At 43.1% G+C, this 16,851-nt stretch overlaps 1 protein-coding gene across 5 annotated transcripts in view; it reads right to left on the bottom strand.

The window, feature by feature from the left end:
- The window catches only part of GALNT13 (polypeptide N-acetylgalactosaminyltransferase 13), a 445,911-nt gene extending 429,603 nt beyond the window's left edge, over positions 1-16,308 (bottom strand). For 4 of the 5 annotated variants that reach the window (XM_084892276.1, XM_084892273.1, XM_084892275.1 and 1 more), the window contains exon 1: positions 16,079-16,308. The gene's annotated coding sequence lies outside the window, so the exon portion shown is untranslated. The other variant, XM_084892274.1, reaches the window with a different exon arrangement.
- Positions 16,309-16,851: the final 543 nt, after the last annotated feature.

Here is a 16,851-nt window from a genome sequence, read left to right as displayed (position 1 = left end):
TTAAATAAAATGATAAAATGAAAGCTGTTCACAAAGTAAGTTTATCAGGTTAATTTTCAGTGGACCATCCTACTATAAAATAATTATAGGTTGTATATTTGGGCAGATAGTTCCAACAATACAAGAAAACCAATCAATCGTCTGTCTGTAACTTATCGTAACCATGGTTGAAAATGATTAATCTTATGTATGGCTCAGAAAACAAAGCAAAAATTATTACTTGATTTTAAATATTTCTCAGGTAGAAATCCTTTACAAGGTTGTTAAAGCTTTTCTTTTTAGTAACACTTCAGATATATAAGTGGCACACAACTTCAGAATGAGTCAACAGGAATACTAGGCAAATGAAAGCTGGGGACCCAACGTTAATTTAGACAACATTAGAAAATTGTTTGAATCACTCTAGTAAAAGTAGTAAGAGGTTATGAGAAAAGGATTTTTTTTCTGGTGTAAATCATTTACATTTAATGTGATATTTACTATGGTTGGATTTATTTTTTAGTGTGGGAAAGATTTTTAAACACAGATAAAACACAAATATTATTTAATAACCTATATAACCACTTTTTATGTAATAATATCTCACAAAAGGTAAGTTAGTCCTTTACCATTTTAAAAAATAACTTCCATATTACGAGTTGAGGAAATTGTAGGTTAACTAAAGAATTAATCTTGGTACAGTTCAGCAGTCTGGAAATAATTCAGAAATAAATCAAAGACAGCATGATACATCATTAGCTTCCCACCAGCAGTTTATTAATTTATGTGTAATTATCATTTGTACAAATTATTGTGAAGGAACTGACAAACTATTAATGTTTAAAACAACATATTTTCCTCAGTGATAAGAAAAGGCAATTGGAATACAAATATTTCTAAATGAGAAATCAATTACAATTTGTTATTTCACATTATGTATTCATATAAATAAAATAAAAAAACACAGAAAATCTCCATTTAAACATTTTTAAAGACAACTAGACATTACACACTAAACATAAAGTTTGTGTCCCTAAACAAAAAAATAATAATAATGTTTCATATTTTTCATTCAGATAGTGAGGCTAAGATACAATGTTATTTTAAACTTCTTATTGTTTTTCATATTCACACACACACTAAAGCACCCATCTTTCAATTTCTCTATGGATCAGCCAAGAAAAAATAACATGGACTAAGCGGACCAAAAATTTAGGTGACAATGGTAGATGACTGCATTTAACCAAGAATTCCCCCCAAAAATCAGCAGTGATGTTGGAATTTTCCAAGTGAAGTTATAGGGGATGAAGAAGCTTACCACCCTTTTTCCAACCTAGATCACTTTCTGCAAAATGGCATTGCAGTGTTAAGAATTATGTACAGTTTGTACAAAATCATGATATAATACTTACCGTGATATATGTCCTTCTCTTCCACACATTTACCTTTTCTCCTCTCTTATGTAACATTCTATATATTTCACTAATATGGTGTTTTGGAATTTCTATTTTGCTTGGCTTCAACCCTCTCTTTGATTCCTATTTACTTACTGTCTCCCACCACCTGACTTTGTAATTACCCCTCATAGTAACTCTTCCGGGTCTGAGATTTCTATTCTGAACATCGGTTAAGCAGGCCAGATTTACTAGGGACCCATCAAACTAAATGCCAGCAGAGGACCCTGGAAAAGGAGATGCACTAAGAATAGCTAAGCTCCGTTAAGTACTTGCTAAGTGCCAAGCACAGTGATCAGTACATTACATGTATTGTCATCTCAACCCTCATGACAAGCCATTAAAGTAGTTACAATTATTAGGGGGATGAAAATAAGTATCTAGCTCCTAGTGTTATGAAAATTTAATGAGCTAATATTATGTAAAGCACTTAAAGAGACCCTCGTGCCCAATTAGAGACCTGAGTTGTATTAGTGTTAGCTAGTATTATTACTACTCCCATTTTAAAGATGAGGTAACTAAATTCCATAGAGGCTATGTAACTGCTTTGTCATTCTGCTAGTCACTGGATGAGTTGAAAGGTTTGAACTGCATTCACGTAAGCACCACTGTCTTACATTTGTGTCTTTAACACAACTATGCTCCATTGCCTCCTCCAAACTTATCTTAGGATCAAGGGGTAGTTCATAAACTAAAGGTTCTAATATAGAACTTCACCTTAAAGGCAAATTTCAAACCCCATGAGATCACAGGACAAAACAGCTCCCACTGCCCTGGAGTCACCATCCAAGAGCCCAATTGCTCAGAAAATGATAAAAGGAGGCAGCCCAAGAGATTGTAATCACAACCTGTCAACAGATACCAGACACTCACAGCTTTAAAGAATGCCTTAAGGTTAATTTCTTTTCTCATTTCAGAATCATCTATCATTCCATATCATAAAAGATTAACTAGATTTTAACATATCAATTAAAAGGAATTTTCTTTCTCAATTTTCCACAAAAGTGTTATGTTGCATACATCCCAAGCTATGGGGGGAAACTGGGAAATGTTCTCAGTTCTCGTTCTCTCTCTCTCTCTCTCTCTCTCTCTCTCTCTCTCTCTCTCTCTCTTTCTCTCTCTTTCACTTTTTCTCTCCTACACATGCTAAAGCATACACATAGACACACACACACACACACACACACACACACACACACACACACAAACACCCAAAATTCTTCAAACCACCAGCAAGTTAGTAATTTCTTGGGGGACCCATCTGTGTTCTCACATCCATTGGGAATAGCTAGCATTTGTAAAGCAACTATTTCTGATTAGCTACAAAATTAAAGTGCTAGCCCAAACAACAAGAAGCAGAGAGAACTTCAAAAGCAGCTGCCAATCTAAGATGACAACATCCTCACATCTGCCAAATGTTGAAATGGCCATCCTTCATCTATCAGTTCTTGTGTGAATCTGCAGACACATCAGGTAACCACAGTTACTGGTATAATTTAACAACACAGAGGACTATATGAATTCACCATCTCTATCTGGAAACCACTAAAAATGGTTTTTAAAATTGTTTAGTGTTTAAAATTTATTTTTTGGTATGTTCAGAAAAAAAGAGGTAGAATGGAGATAGGACCTTTTAAAGAATCAATTGTTAATGCCTTTAAAAATGTTAAAAGAAAATAAGGCCTTGAATAATTGAAAAATTCTATCAAAACAAGCTTATTTGGGAAGTGATTTATTACAGATTATAAAACTAAAGATGCATGATTCTGAATTGAGTGGTCAATTCAGTTATACTTAAGATCAAGAGATAAACTTAAAGGAGAACAGAGACCACTGTTTAAAAAAGCAATTAACACCTTCACTCAAAGAGATTTCACTCATATGTAGTGAAAACAATCAACAACAAATGAACAAACATACACAAAACAGAAACAAACTTATAGAGAACAAACTGATAGCTGCTAGATGGTAGGGGAAGAAGGTAGAAAAATGAGTTTAAGAATAAAATGTCCACTTATGAAATAAGAAATGTAGATCTAATATAGAGCATAGGGAATATAGTCAACAATATTGTCATAAATACTTATAGTATCAGAATGGTGATGATTTCATCCTATCTAATAAAAGAGTAATATGCAAATAGACCGTTACTCCAAGACACAAATTGGCCACCCCCATGGGGTCAAAGAAGGCTGCCCCCATGTGGACATAAGATGGCCACCAAAAGATGGTCTGCAGGGGAGGGCAGTTGTGGGCAGTTAGGGGTGACCAAGCCAGCAACAGAGGGCAGTTGGTGGAGACCAGGCTGGCAGAGGAGGGCAGTTGGGGGAGACCAGGCCAGCAAGAGAGGGCAGTTTGGGGGGGGGGGGGCCAGAACTGCAGGGGAGGGCAATTGTGGGTGATCAAGCAAGCAGGGAGGGCAGTTAGGGGTGACCAGGAGGGCAGCTGGGGGAACCAGGACTGCAGAGGAGGACAGTTGGGGGTGGGAGGAGTCCAGGTCTACAGGGGAGGGCAGTTGTAGGCGATCAAGCCAGCAGGGAGGGCAGTGAGGGGTGGTTGGGCCAACGAGGAGGGCATTTGGGAGAGATAAGGCTAGTAGGGGAGGGCTGTTGGGGGAGGGACCAGGCCTGTAGGAGAGGACAATTGGGGGGGGGGGGAGAAGGGACCAGGCCAGCAGGGGAGGGCAGTTGGGAGAGATAAGGCTAGTAGGGGAGGGCTGTTGTGGGGGGGAGGGGGGGAACACCAGGCTTACAGAGGAGGACATTTGGGGGGACCTAGGCCTGTAGGTGAGGGCAGTTGGGGACCAGGCCTGCAGGGGAGGGCAGCTGGGAGGACCAGACCTGCAGAGGAAGGCAGTTAGGGGTTACCATGCCTGCTGGGGAGGACAGTTAGGGGTGACCAGACTGGCAGGGGAGTGCAGTTAGGGGTGACCAGACTGGCAGGGGAGCGCAGTTAAGGGCAATCAGGATGACCGGGGAGCAGTTAAGTGTCAATCAGACTGGCAGGGGAGTGGTTAGGGGGTGATCAAGCTGGCAGGCAGAAGCAGTTAGGGGCAATCAGGAAGGCAGGCAGGCAGGCGAGCGAGCAGTTGGGAGCAGCAGTCCTACATTGTGAGAGGGATCCCAGATTGAATAAGATGCAGGCTGGGCTGAGGAACACCACCCCCCATGCACGAATTTCATGCATTGGACCTCTAGTAAGGTATATAAATATCTCATCAGTATATTGTACATTTGCAATTAATATTGTATGTCAATAACATTTATAAATAAGAAAAGAACCCTGAGTCAGTCTTGAGTGTTATCATACCTAGAAAAGTTACAATTCATTTCATTTTCAAAGAAATTAATAGTCCTATCTTCATAAAATAAACACTAGAATATAGAGTGATACTGGCTATTTTTTTTAAAGATGAGGAAACTGAAAATCAGAAAACTTAAAGGACATACTACAGAATGTATTGATGGCTTTTTGAAGACTAGAATCCAATTCCTTTCCTCTTAGCCCCTTGATCTTTAAAACTCTGTAGGCCATGACTGCTACTGTGTTTAGTAACAAAAGTTCCAAGTATTTATGTTTTCTTTATAAAGTGCAGTGCCACCCCTCAACCCAAACCAGTTCCTTTCAGCAGAGAGCACCACCTTTGTATGTTAGCTCTGCAACAGAAGTTTTAATTCAAATGTCGCATGTATCAGGGTGATTCAGCAGAGAGTGAACGGAATCTGTGCAACTCTGGAGAATATATATTCATATGAAAGCAATCATATCTTTTTAAATCGAATTAAATCATACTTAGACCAAACAAATGGACCCAAAGTATTTTAGACATAATCTAAGTTACCTCACTTACCACACTCCCCATTTCTGTACTCTTCCCCTTAATAACTTAATACAGCGCTGCATATTACCGTTGTCATGAGAACAACAATGCTGTTCACACTGATTAAAATGAGGCTTTCTACTGAAATAAAAGCAAACTTTACATCTGCATATACCTTAAGGAACACGGATAAAAGTAGTACTACTGATTTCTGTTTCTGAAATGCTTTATAGTCTATCCTTTTTGTGTGGAATGAGACAACTGATTAACATTCTTAAAAGAAAAGATTTATTGAAGTTCAGTTATTTAATGAGATAGCTGCAAATATATTTGCGGAGGTTATTTCCCTTACAAAAGGACTGGAAGTGATGCATACATGTTATCCCACTCAAATTAGAATTTTATTCAGATAATAAGGATCCGTGCATTGTAGAAGCAAAACGGGCCCATTGTTGTCTGCTCCAGCAAATGAAGTGCCTCATAACTGGCAATTCAATGTGTTAATTCAGCTGCACCATCCAATTACCTACGATTCATCTCAACTTAGTGCACAACAATAAAACTCTTTAAAAATCTGTGGCAAAATATCTGCTTTAGGCTTACGGAATAGGGAAAATACTGTCCCGAAGTCAGAAAGTGGGAGCCACAGAAAATAAATTATAAAAATTGCTCATCTCAATCCAGCAATAATAGTACCACAATGAATTTCTGACATGAAGTCAATAGTCTAGAGTTACCAATGAAACACATATGGGATGTTCTATAAGGAAAATCTGACCAAGGAATGTGAGAACTGCCTGGCAACGGAAACTGGCAGCCCCTCAAATAAACAGCATTCCCTCGGAGCCAGGACCTGCCAACTGCCAGCTGACCACAGGGCTCAAGCACACAATTCTAAAAGTAGACAAAGGTAATGAGATGCGAATTTAGCATCCCCAGCCTCCTGTTAAATGACCCAGATGCAAGAGCTAGAGCATCTGCCTCTTACCTATTCAGAGACTAAATGGTGAAATAAACAAAAGCTCTTTTCTATTTACTTTCTTTTTTTTTTTCTTTTTTACAAAATCAAGACAACTCATAGTTTAGTCTTGATACATGAGGATTTATTTAGCCACAGGAAACAGACAGTTCAGAGAGTACCATGAAGACAGAAGAAAGGAAGGGAGGAGCAAGGAGAAAGATTTGGAAGGGGGGGAAAAAAGAGTATTAGGAAATTATGTACTCAGTGTTTATTTATGAAGAAAATATAGAGGTACACTGAAAATCCATAGGATATGGGTAAAATCTGGGTCATGATCAGGAAAAGGCCGGTTTCTAATATTTTTCCAGACAAATGATATATATAATCCCATTTGAGACTAAACTATCAAGAGAATCAAAGAAATGTAAGCCTTGAGGGTTCAGAAAAAGAGGCAGAATTTGTTGTGAGAAAAAAGAAAGGACTGCACTGTTTTGAAACTAGGTTACTTAGTAATCCAAAGAACTCTCACTTGATTATAGAATCTGAAAACCAAATTATTTTTAAGTGCAGATTGGTCAAAACACACACAAACAACAAAACAAACAAACAAAAAGACAGGTAGACTGACTCATTACCAGGATTATCTAATAAAAATAATTCACATAATCTAGTCAATTACCAGTCAGACTAAAATGATTTTCATTTTTAAAAGAAACTAAATAAAAGTATAATTAAAAGTGTCTTGGTGCATTAAACACAAATATTAAATAGCAGGAAGCTGCTGAAAATCAACCAAAGGTCAGGAATAAGGAGAAAATGCACCTCATAAAAGATAGATACATCAGTTCCTTATAGATTACCAGTGACTACAAATTAGCATAGATATCCCATCCTATACAAAGCTTACAAAAACGTACATGAGAAAAAAAGAGAAGTCCCTAGGATTTCCCCAATTCTTTCATACATATTAATATCTCCTCATGTAATGTAAAGAATGTATCAACAACATTACAAAAAATGAGGCATTTTTTATTAGGTTAGTGGCAGATGTAGATTTTTGTTATGGATTAAAGTCTATATTTTGAAATCTGGTTTAGTTATGGATTTAATTTGTTTCTTCCTGTCTGCATCAGTAGGCAGAGGGCGGGGGAGAAGGGGGAAGGGAGGGTAGCTGTCCCTCACTTCGACCTGCGCCCTCTCACAATCTGGGGCCCTTCTGAGGATGTCTCACTGCCGGATATCGGACTGGCCTGTGGGGATTGGGCCTAAACCGGCAGTCAGACATCCCCTGAGGCAGGGGTCTTCAAACTAAGGCCCGCGGGCCACATGCAGCCCCCAGGGGAGTCTGATCCTGCCCGCCAGGTTTTTTGGGCAGTGAGCGCAGCCAAGGTGTTACAGTAGGAATTAGTAGTTCATATAGTCCGGCCCTCCAGCTCTCTGAGGGACCGTGATCTGGCCCCCACTTTAAAAAGTTTGAGGACCCCTGCGCCTGAGGGATGTAGCAGTGCGCCAAGCATCAGGCAGCCAAGGAGGAGCCAGAACTGGAGCCAGACGCTGCACCTCTCTGCACTCATCCTGGCCTGCTGTGCCTGCTGCCACCACTCATAATGCTGCCAGAGTCAGGATAGGCTCCCACCACTGCAGCTGTGCTTACCAGCCGTGAGCCCGGCTCCTGCCTTGAGGTCTGCCCCATGGTTGTCAGTGCACATCATAGCAACTGGTTGACTGGTTGTTCTGTCTAACAGTCACTTAGGCTTTTATATAGAGAGAGATTCTGTGAACCTACCAGAGGCAAATGAGAATCTGTATCAATAGGACATGACAACCTATATCCAAACACAAAAACCAAAAAACTTCTTTAGGTAATTTCAGTTTGCCAACTGGTTTGTCAGCAGTGACACTCAACAAAATCTTAGGTCAGTTAGCTGGATCTCACATACCCTACCCTCCCTCTTTTCCTCTTCAATGGCCAAAGGATTCACTACCAAAGCAACTTAGGATTTAATAGCAGCAGTTAGTTTTGTTAAAAGCAGTTAGTACCGTGTTTCCCTGAAAATAAGACCTAGCGCATGGAAAGATAAGACATCCCCTGAAAATAAGACATAGCGCAACTTTGGGAGAAAAAATTAATATAAGACACTTATTTTCAGGGAAAGAGGGTAGTTTAGCTTTGGGATTTTCTTTCTTACCTAGAGCAAAACTGCTTTGTCCTCACCAAGGCAAAAACAGAAATCTAATCCCTAAAGGTTGAAGACTGCTGGTTAGGGGAGGAGAGAAGAGGAAGTTGAGACATGCACCTTGTGTTTTTGCCCAGCACTCATTCCTCATCCCAGGACACAGACTGGCACCATCTTAGTGGCAGTGATTTGTGCTTAACTACCAGGAAGGAACAAGTCACCTCCAACCCTCTTAACCTTCCAACAAACACTGAAGCAGTCAACTGAAGCTAGAACAATTAATAGCTTTTTTCCCAGCTCCAAATGCATTGCCCTGAATTGCAACTAGAGAGAGAATGGAATAGCTTTAGGCTTTATGTCTCATTGAGTCATGAATATGATGCCCATGCTGTCCTGTGCCTAGTGGCTGACTTGGGTCCATGTGGTAGGCAGTATATTATACTAGGTGAAGCTAACAAGGATTACAATCACAGTTTACAGAATGCAGTGAAATTAATTACCAATAATGCAATGAATTTTTCACCTGTATTTGTTAAATTAGAAAAGTAAGTGCAGTGTGGGAAAATGCACAGGATGCTTAATTTATTTTAAGAACTGTATTTTGAGATTCAGTTATATCATCTTAGTTGGTGTTAAAATGCCTACTTTCTTTTATAAAATGATGGTGACATAAGTAGACTTTGTAAATCATTCTTACTGTACAACAGAAAATGTTCACATGGAGGTTGGCACTCATTTTTTTTTTAAATGTATTAGTCAGCAAAAATGTCAGACTGAGAACTATTAGAGCACTGACTTCGGAGACAGAAAGCACTGATGTGATCCCTGGCCCTACTACATATTGCCTGGGCGATTCTGAGCAAGTGAGTCATCAATTATACACTCAGGATAGTAAAACTACATACTATTCACATGGTTTTAAGGATAAAATATGGTAAATCCTGTCACGGGGTTATTTAACCACAAAACAATTACAAAGTTAAGTATTAAATAAATTGTAATAATTTTATCAACTTATAACTAAATTAACCATATTAACTCCCTCATAAATAAATTAAAATGGCTATACTTTATGTATATTTCTTTCCAAGTTTTTTGTCCCACTTTTCGTTCATTAGACTAATGGCAGTATTGTGTAGGGGTCTTGATAGTCATATAAATCTCATCCTCTCCATCTAAAACTAATTATAGAATTAAAAACTCAAGAGGAAATTAAGTCAGTTATCATGCTTCTGGTCTACAGGAAGATAATCTTCCCCATATGTCAAAATCCATTTTGTTAACCAAAAAAAAAAAGGTGCTGTGCTTAGAGTATCAAGCCAATTAATATTAGACAAGAGACTAAGTTAACATTTACTACTATCTCTGAGGTATAATTTGGATGATTTTGAAAATGTAGGCTGTGCTTTAAATTCTCTATTTACAGTGGTTACTAAGCTCATGTATTATGTTCACCAAAGTGCCAAACAGCAGTTTAATCACACTCTTCCCTATAACGATCTACAAGAGCTAAAATAAGACTTATGTAACAATTTAAAGTAATTTAACGCATCAGATTCCCTCTTAATCCCACATCATGTTAAAATCCTGATACGATATATCGTGTTCCCATATATCTTAACAGTAAGTACTTCTAAAAAATACAAAAGTCTCAATGTTTAATATAGACAGTCTGTTTAATGTTCTCACATAAAAAATATGATCACAAATATGTTCATATCGATGATGGAAAATTCACTACTTTCCCTACATCCTTCTCCAAGTTATATTAGGAGGGTTAACAATTAATATGGAACCACTTTTAAAAATTGATATTTTGTAGCTTGTTTTAGTTCTATTGTTCAGGTTGGATGATTATAGTAGGGTAAACATTAAGAAAGAAACTGATAGTTCATGAGGACTATACTAACTATGTGGACATTTAAGTAAAGTTGGGACATTAGAAAAAAGATATATCTCCCTAATTTAACTTACATTTTAAACGTTAGGCCCCAGCCAGCTTTTAATAATCTGTAATAGTAACTTCTAAAAAATTAAGAATTTTAGCTTAAATAAATAGATTTCAAGATATACTAAGAAAATAAAATTGGGAAACTGATAGCTAAAAATAAATTTTAGCTAATGCCTTTACAAGGGACTTTAGGACATACATTAATCACACAAATGGCTTTAGACACCTTTAATTATGTCTTGATAATCAAACTGAAATCTATTAAATATTTTATCATAAATATTTCTTCCCACATTGAACATATACATAGGACTAAATCTGAATCAAGGAGAAATTAGTATGAAGTAAATAAGGTCTGTTTGATTTATATTTTGTTCCCAAAGGTAATTTTTTATAATGCTCCAAGTGAATGACCAACTAAAACTAAATTAATGTGTGTATTCATTTTCATAATTTATTTGAATTCTCTAAGTATTAAATTTAACAATGGAAAGCTAGACTCTTCAATAACAGCTACACCCATAATTAAATGGCAAAAGTCTAATCTGTTAAAATGATAAATGGTTTATCAAAGCAGTGTCAAAGCCGTAAATATGATTTATGTGTTCAAACATATACTTATAATGTATATGTGGGGGAAGCAGTGATGTTAAGAAATGTCTTATAATAAATTGTCAGAGTCAATCTGAGCATATATACTTGATTTGATATTTTACATGTATTTATTCTGATGACAAGAGTAGAAGAAAGGATTTAGAATAAGAGCCCAGTTAAATCCTACCCAATAAAAGAGTACTATGCAAATTAACCATCACTCTGCTACACCCACTAGCCACGCTCACCAGCCAATCAGAGCAAGTATGCAAATAAACCCAACCAAGATGGCTACAGCCACAGAGAGCAGGAGAGAAGCTTGGGTTTCCCAGGCAATGGAGGAAGCCAAGCTTTCCACCTGCCCTAGCCGGCCTAGGCCTCCACTCAAGGCTACAAAGTTTCAATTATAGAAGATAAACAAATCCCAACAGAAATGGCTGCCAGCCACAGCCACATAGCAAGCAGGAAGCTTGGCTCTGCTCCAAGCTACAAAGTTTCAATTGTAGAAGGTAAATAAATTCCAGATACCAGGGCCTCCACTTGGGTCGCCAGGGGGCATGGCTGACTTGCAAACCACCACAGGTCCCTCACCCAAGACCCAAGGGAACCCCCACCCTGATCCGGGACACCCTTCAGGGCAATCCAGCTGGCCCTCACCCATGCACCAGGCCTCTATCCTATCTAATAAAAGAGTAATATGCAGATTGACCATCACTCCAACACACAAAATCAAGATAGCTGCCCCCTTGCGGAAACCGGTTTGGCTCAGTGGATAGACTAGAGCGTTGGTCTGTGGACTGAGGGGTCCTAGATTTGATTCCAGTCAAGGGCATGTACATTGATTGCAGGCACATCCCCGGTGGGGGGAGTGCAGGAGGCAGCTGGACAATGTTCCTCTCTCATCGATGTTTCTAGCTCTCTATCCCTCTCCTTTCCTCTCTGTAAACAATCAATAAAATATATATTTTAAAAAAAAAGAAAAGAATTTAAATAATATATTTTAAAAAAATAAGATAGCTGCCCCCATGTGGTCAAAGATCCTGCCCCCGTGTGGACACAAGATGTCCACCATAAGATGGCCAGCAGGGAAGGGCAGTTTGGAGGCACCAGACCTGCAAGGGAGGGCAGTTGAAGGTGATCACCCCTGCAGGGGAAGGCAGTTAGGGGTGACCAGGCCGGCAGAGAAGGGAAGTTGGTGGCAAACAGGCTGGCAGGGGAGCAATTAGACATCAATCAGGCTGGCATAGGAGTGGTCAGGGGGGTGATCAGGCTGGCAGGCAGAAGCAGTTAGGGACAATCAGGAAGGCAGGCATAAGCAGTTAGGGACAATCAGGAAAGCAGTCCTGGATTGTGAGAGGGATGTCCGACTGCCCATTTAGGCCTGATCCCACTGATAGGCAGTCGGACATCCCTCGAGGGGTCACAGATTGGAGAGGGTGCAGTGCAGGCTGGGCTGAAGGACACCTATCCCCCTGCCCCCATGCATGAATTTCATGCACCGGGCCTCTAGTTTTTTAATAAGTACACCACTAGTTAATACAGTCACTCAGACTTCAAAGTAGTGATCCTGTTAGATCTTATAAATTTAAGATGTCTTCATATTCCTACTGCTGACAGTGACACAAACCCTAGAAGGTGCTGTATTCAAATTCAGTCACAATTGGTTTATTGCATAAGGTGTCACTTGAGAGTATGTCTAAGAAGTCAAATTAGTTAAAGAATAGAACTACAAAAGTGTTCATTTTCTTAAAGCATAATGAATACATATCACATACATGAAATAGTGTCATTTATTTCACAGGTTAGGACTGTATTAACACTTTAAGTCATTTCCCTTACTTTCCTTGTTATTCAGAAATACCAATATTCTCTTTTGCCCAACCAGAGAGAATAAAAGTATTAATTTACTTGTTCTCACCTTCTTCCTAAAATGACCAAGTTTTTAAAAGCTGCACAATCTCTATTACATGGTAATGTTCCTGTCACAACTACCACTTCTCAGAATCAAGTTGGCAAAATGGAAACATTGTATTCCACTCTGACGGAACTGTATATAACCTGAAATCAGAACATATCTCAACCAATATCAGAATTTCATCTTTATGTATTTGCTATTTCTAAATACAAAAATAAAAAAATAAAAAATGGGGAGAGCATCGGGTGATGTGTAAGTAATATTTTAAAGCAACATTGCCTTAAGCATGATTTTGAACAATACTCATGGCAAATCCCCAACTGTTTTAAGAGAGAGTATCAAATCATCAGAAAAGCGATACTGAAGCCCATAGATTCCTACTAGATCATGTATCAGGAGGCATTCATTACATTTCCAAGTATTTTGGCAAATTCTTATATACATGTAGTATCATACCTCTCATATACATATTCAAAGCAGTAAGGAAACCTATAAATCATTTAAGATAAGTGACTCAGTGTGCAGATCAATTTGTAGCCCCCAAATACTTTAATCTGACACATCTATTCGTTAAGAGAGAACTTTTCCCTTGTTAAACACACACACACACACACACAAAAGCATGCACCCACAAACGATGGCATGACCTTGTTTACTTTCAGGTAGGAAGGTTGAATAAAGCCATCACCAGAGCCTCTATGGTCTGCAATGATGTTAAAGAACATCAGCCAACAAGACTTGCAGAGAGGGCAAATTCAAGCAGTGACTGAGCTAAAAAAAAAAAAAAAAAAAAAAAAAAAAAAAAAAAGGCAGAGGACTCATGTTTCAATATCCCTTCTAGGGGTCCTCTAGTCCCATTCATAAAAGTCTAAATGAAACACAATAGGGGGAGGGGAAGGCAAAATGCAACTTCCTGTACATAGGCTCATAAGCATAGCTGGTGACTTCAAAGCCTATAATTAGCTGCATGCTAATCAGTCGACAAGTTTCCATTAAACTAGTAAATACTAGTTTTCCCACATGGAACCAGGGTGTGCATATCTGCGTCACACGCAGTCCCATGCTGGACTCTGGGATCCAGAATTATTCATGCACACTGCAGTGGTGTACCTCCTTTGGAAAAGCTTTGTTTTCTTCCTCCCCAGCCCTGATGTGAGACATAGTGCCTTGGAAGCCCCGGAATGGGTTGAGCATCACAGAAACGGTAAATTAAAAGCACTTTTTAAACAAACAAGAGCAGGTGAGGAAAATTCTCAATGGCGTTGAAGGAGAGCAGGAGTGTAGGAACAAGGTGTGAAGTCCTGGCTTGTGGCAAACTGTGGAGAAAGGCACTTTTTATGCAAAGTCAGCATTCACCCTATGAAAATTCTCCAAATCTACCCATCACTGAAGTCACTGGAACAAGGTTTCAATATTAAGGTTCTAATTCTGCAGGAGAGGGGCGGGGGAGAGTTTGTAGAGATCCGTGAAAAGGAAAGATTAGTAAATGCAATGCAATGAAAAAAAAAAAAGTGCAAGATGAGGAAGGTTCAAAGTCAGTCACCAACAGACTGACCTTACTTTTCAATATTCTAAAGCCAGCAGGTTTCTTTAACACTAGAGGGCATGTGTGCAAACACACACACACACACACACACACACACACACACGGAGTAGCAACCTTAAGCAAAGCCAGCCTTCATACAAAGCCAAAGATCTGAGGGCTCCAAGGAAACGCGAAATTTCAAGGAGCAGCCAAACGTCTTGAGCCCTACAAGTACAATCTCCGGGCTGTGTTTCCGCGAGGAGTGACCTCAATCTCCCCCCCAAGAAAACCGCCCAAGGATCCAGGGCTATGACAGTTTACAGCAGGCAGTGCGCCCCCCTCGCAGTCCGCCCTCGAACCCCCACCCCTACCCCGGGCTTTTTTCCTCCTCTAGTAACAGCTTCGCCTCCCGAAGGCTCCCACCCATTCGAGACTAGTTCCCACTAGATCTCTAAGCTTCTGAGTTTGCCCGCTGCCTGGAAAGGCTGGAGATGTAGACTCTCCACCTAGAAATTCAATGGATCCCAATCCCAGGCACCGGGTAAGGGGAGGGGCGCCCGCAGCGTTCGCTCTCCGAACCCGCAACCTCCGCGCGCTCCGCGGGCAGCCACGCAGCACCCTTGAGCCCCGGGAGGGGAGGCTGTTCCTGGCGCCCCACATTCAGCCCGACCCCTCGACTTCACAGCTCCGTCAAGGGCAGGTTGCTTCCACTCCCCAGTCCCCCCATCCCATCCCCTCTAGCGCCCAGCAGGGAGGTCTCTGCACCTGAAGGCGCCCGGAAGGTGGATGAGGGTGCGTTCCCCTGGCCGAGGCGCCTGGGGATCTGGGAGCGGATGGTCGGGAGGACGAGGCAGGGCAGATGAGAAAGAAAGGCAGACAGAGAGAGGCACCGAAAGGCAGAAAACACTGCCACACGGAGAGAGAGAAAAGCTGGAGAGGCAGAATAACAGGCACACAGAGAGAGACATCCCAGGAAAGGCAGGGAGATGGATGAGAGAGAAACAAGGAGAGACCCAGAGGACTGCGGGAGCCAGGGAGAGAAAGAAACTGAGTCAGAGACAGTGAGAGAGCATGACAGGCAGAAGGGGCACTCACAGAGACAGGCAGAGGGAGGCAGGGGAAGAGGAAGACTCCCAGATCCAGAGCGTCCCGGGCAGCGGGCGGTGCAGAAGCTCCCGCGCCCCGCGGCCCCGGCCCCCGCCGCCGGAGGGAGAAAGTTGCCGGTGGAAAGTCGGAGCCGCCCCTCCGCAGAGTCCCAGCCGGGAGGGCGCGGAGGGCGGCCGGCGCCCCCAGCTCCGCGGGGCGCTTGAAAGTTCGGCGCCTCCCGCCTCTCGGTCCACCCTCCGTCCCTGCAGCGGCGGGAGACCGCGATCGGGGAGCTGGGGGCGCCGCCTCGCCCGGTCCGCCCGCGCCCCCTCTGCCCCGGGACCGGCCCGGAGCGCGGGGCGCCGCTCCCGGACACTCGCTGCAGGACTTTGCGGACGGAGCCCACCCCGGCACCCCGGCCGCCCGGAGGGGACTCGCCCCAGACAATCACAGGGAAGAGATGGGGAGCAAGAGAGCCGGAGACCTGCGATGGGAGCCCGGGAGCCCGCGGAGAGAGAACCAACGGCGGTCCACGCGCGGGAGTCAGCCGCCGACCCGGCCGGGAGGGGCGCCCGCCACCTGCGCCGCGTGCCGGGCGCGCCGAGCCCGCGCTCACCTGGAGCCCAGCCTCTCCCCGTGCCGCCCGGCTTCACGCGTCCCCGCGGGCGGAGCGAGCTGGCTCCGCTCTCGGCCGGCCCCGGAGAGGCGCCCTCATAGCGCGGCGGCGGGCGAGAGGGCTCCGTGAGCGCGGCGAGAGCGGGCGCGGAGGCCGAGGGGCGCGCGGAGCCGAGCGAGGGCTCGCGGCAGGCTGTCACCCGGCAGAGCCGCCGCCGCCGCCGCCTGGGCACTTCGCCCGCGCCCCCCTCCCTCCCGCCCCAGCCCGCTCCTCCGGAGCCCCTCCTCCTCGCGCGGTCCCTCCCCTCCCGCAGACCCAGCCCGGCGGCCTCTCACAGGGCTGCGAGCCTTTACGTAACCAGCACCCCCGGCCCGCCTCCCCCCGCCCAGCGCCCGCTCCTCCCCGGGCTGGGGCGGTGCGCGCCGAGCTCGCTCCTGCTGCTCCGGAGCCGCGGCTTCGGCGACGCGCACAAGTCCCGCGATACTTGGCAAGCACGGCCACCGGAGCAGCCCCGGGGTCCGTGCCTATCCCCCCCCCGCCAGCGACCCCGGCAGCCCAGGGGTCCCTGCTGTGCAAAAGCCGGCTGGCATCCGCAAAGCCCCTTGCACCAGCCAGAGCCTCCTGCGAGGCTGTGGAGGCGTCCGGGACTGCCCCCTGGGAACGCTTGGGCTACCGCACGCCAGTCCTCAGCTCTGCGGTGGGGAGATGCTGCGGGGAACTTGAGTTTGGGGCGCTCTTTAAGCAGAGAGGACGGAGCGGAGTTTGGCCCCTTA

The sequence above is a fragment of the Pipistrellus hanaki genome, assembly GCF_964339955.1.
Source record: "Pipistrellus hanaki genome assembly, chromosome: 8".
In the NCBI taxonomy this organism is placed as follows: Eukaryota; Metazoa; Chordata; class Mammalia; order Chiroptera; family Vespertilionidae; genus Pipistrellus; species Pipistrellus hanaki.
This window is presented reverse-complemented; position numbering and strand designations above follow the sequence as displayed.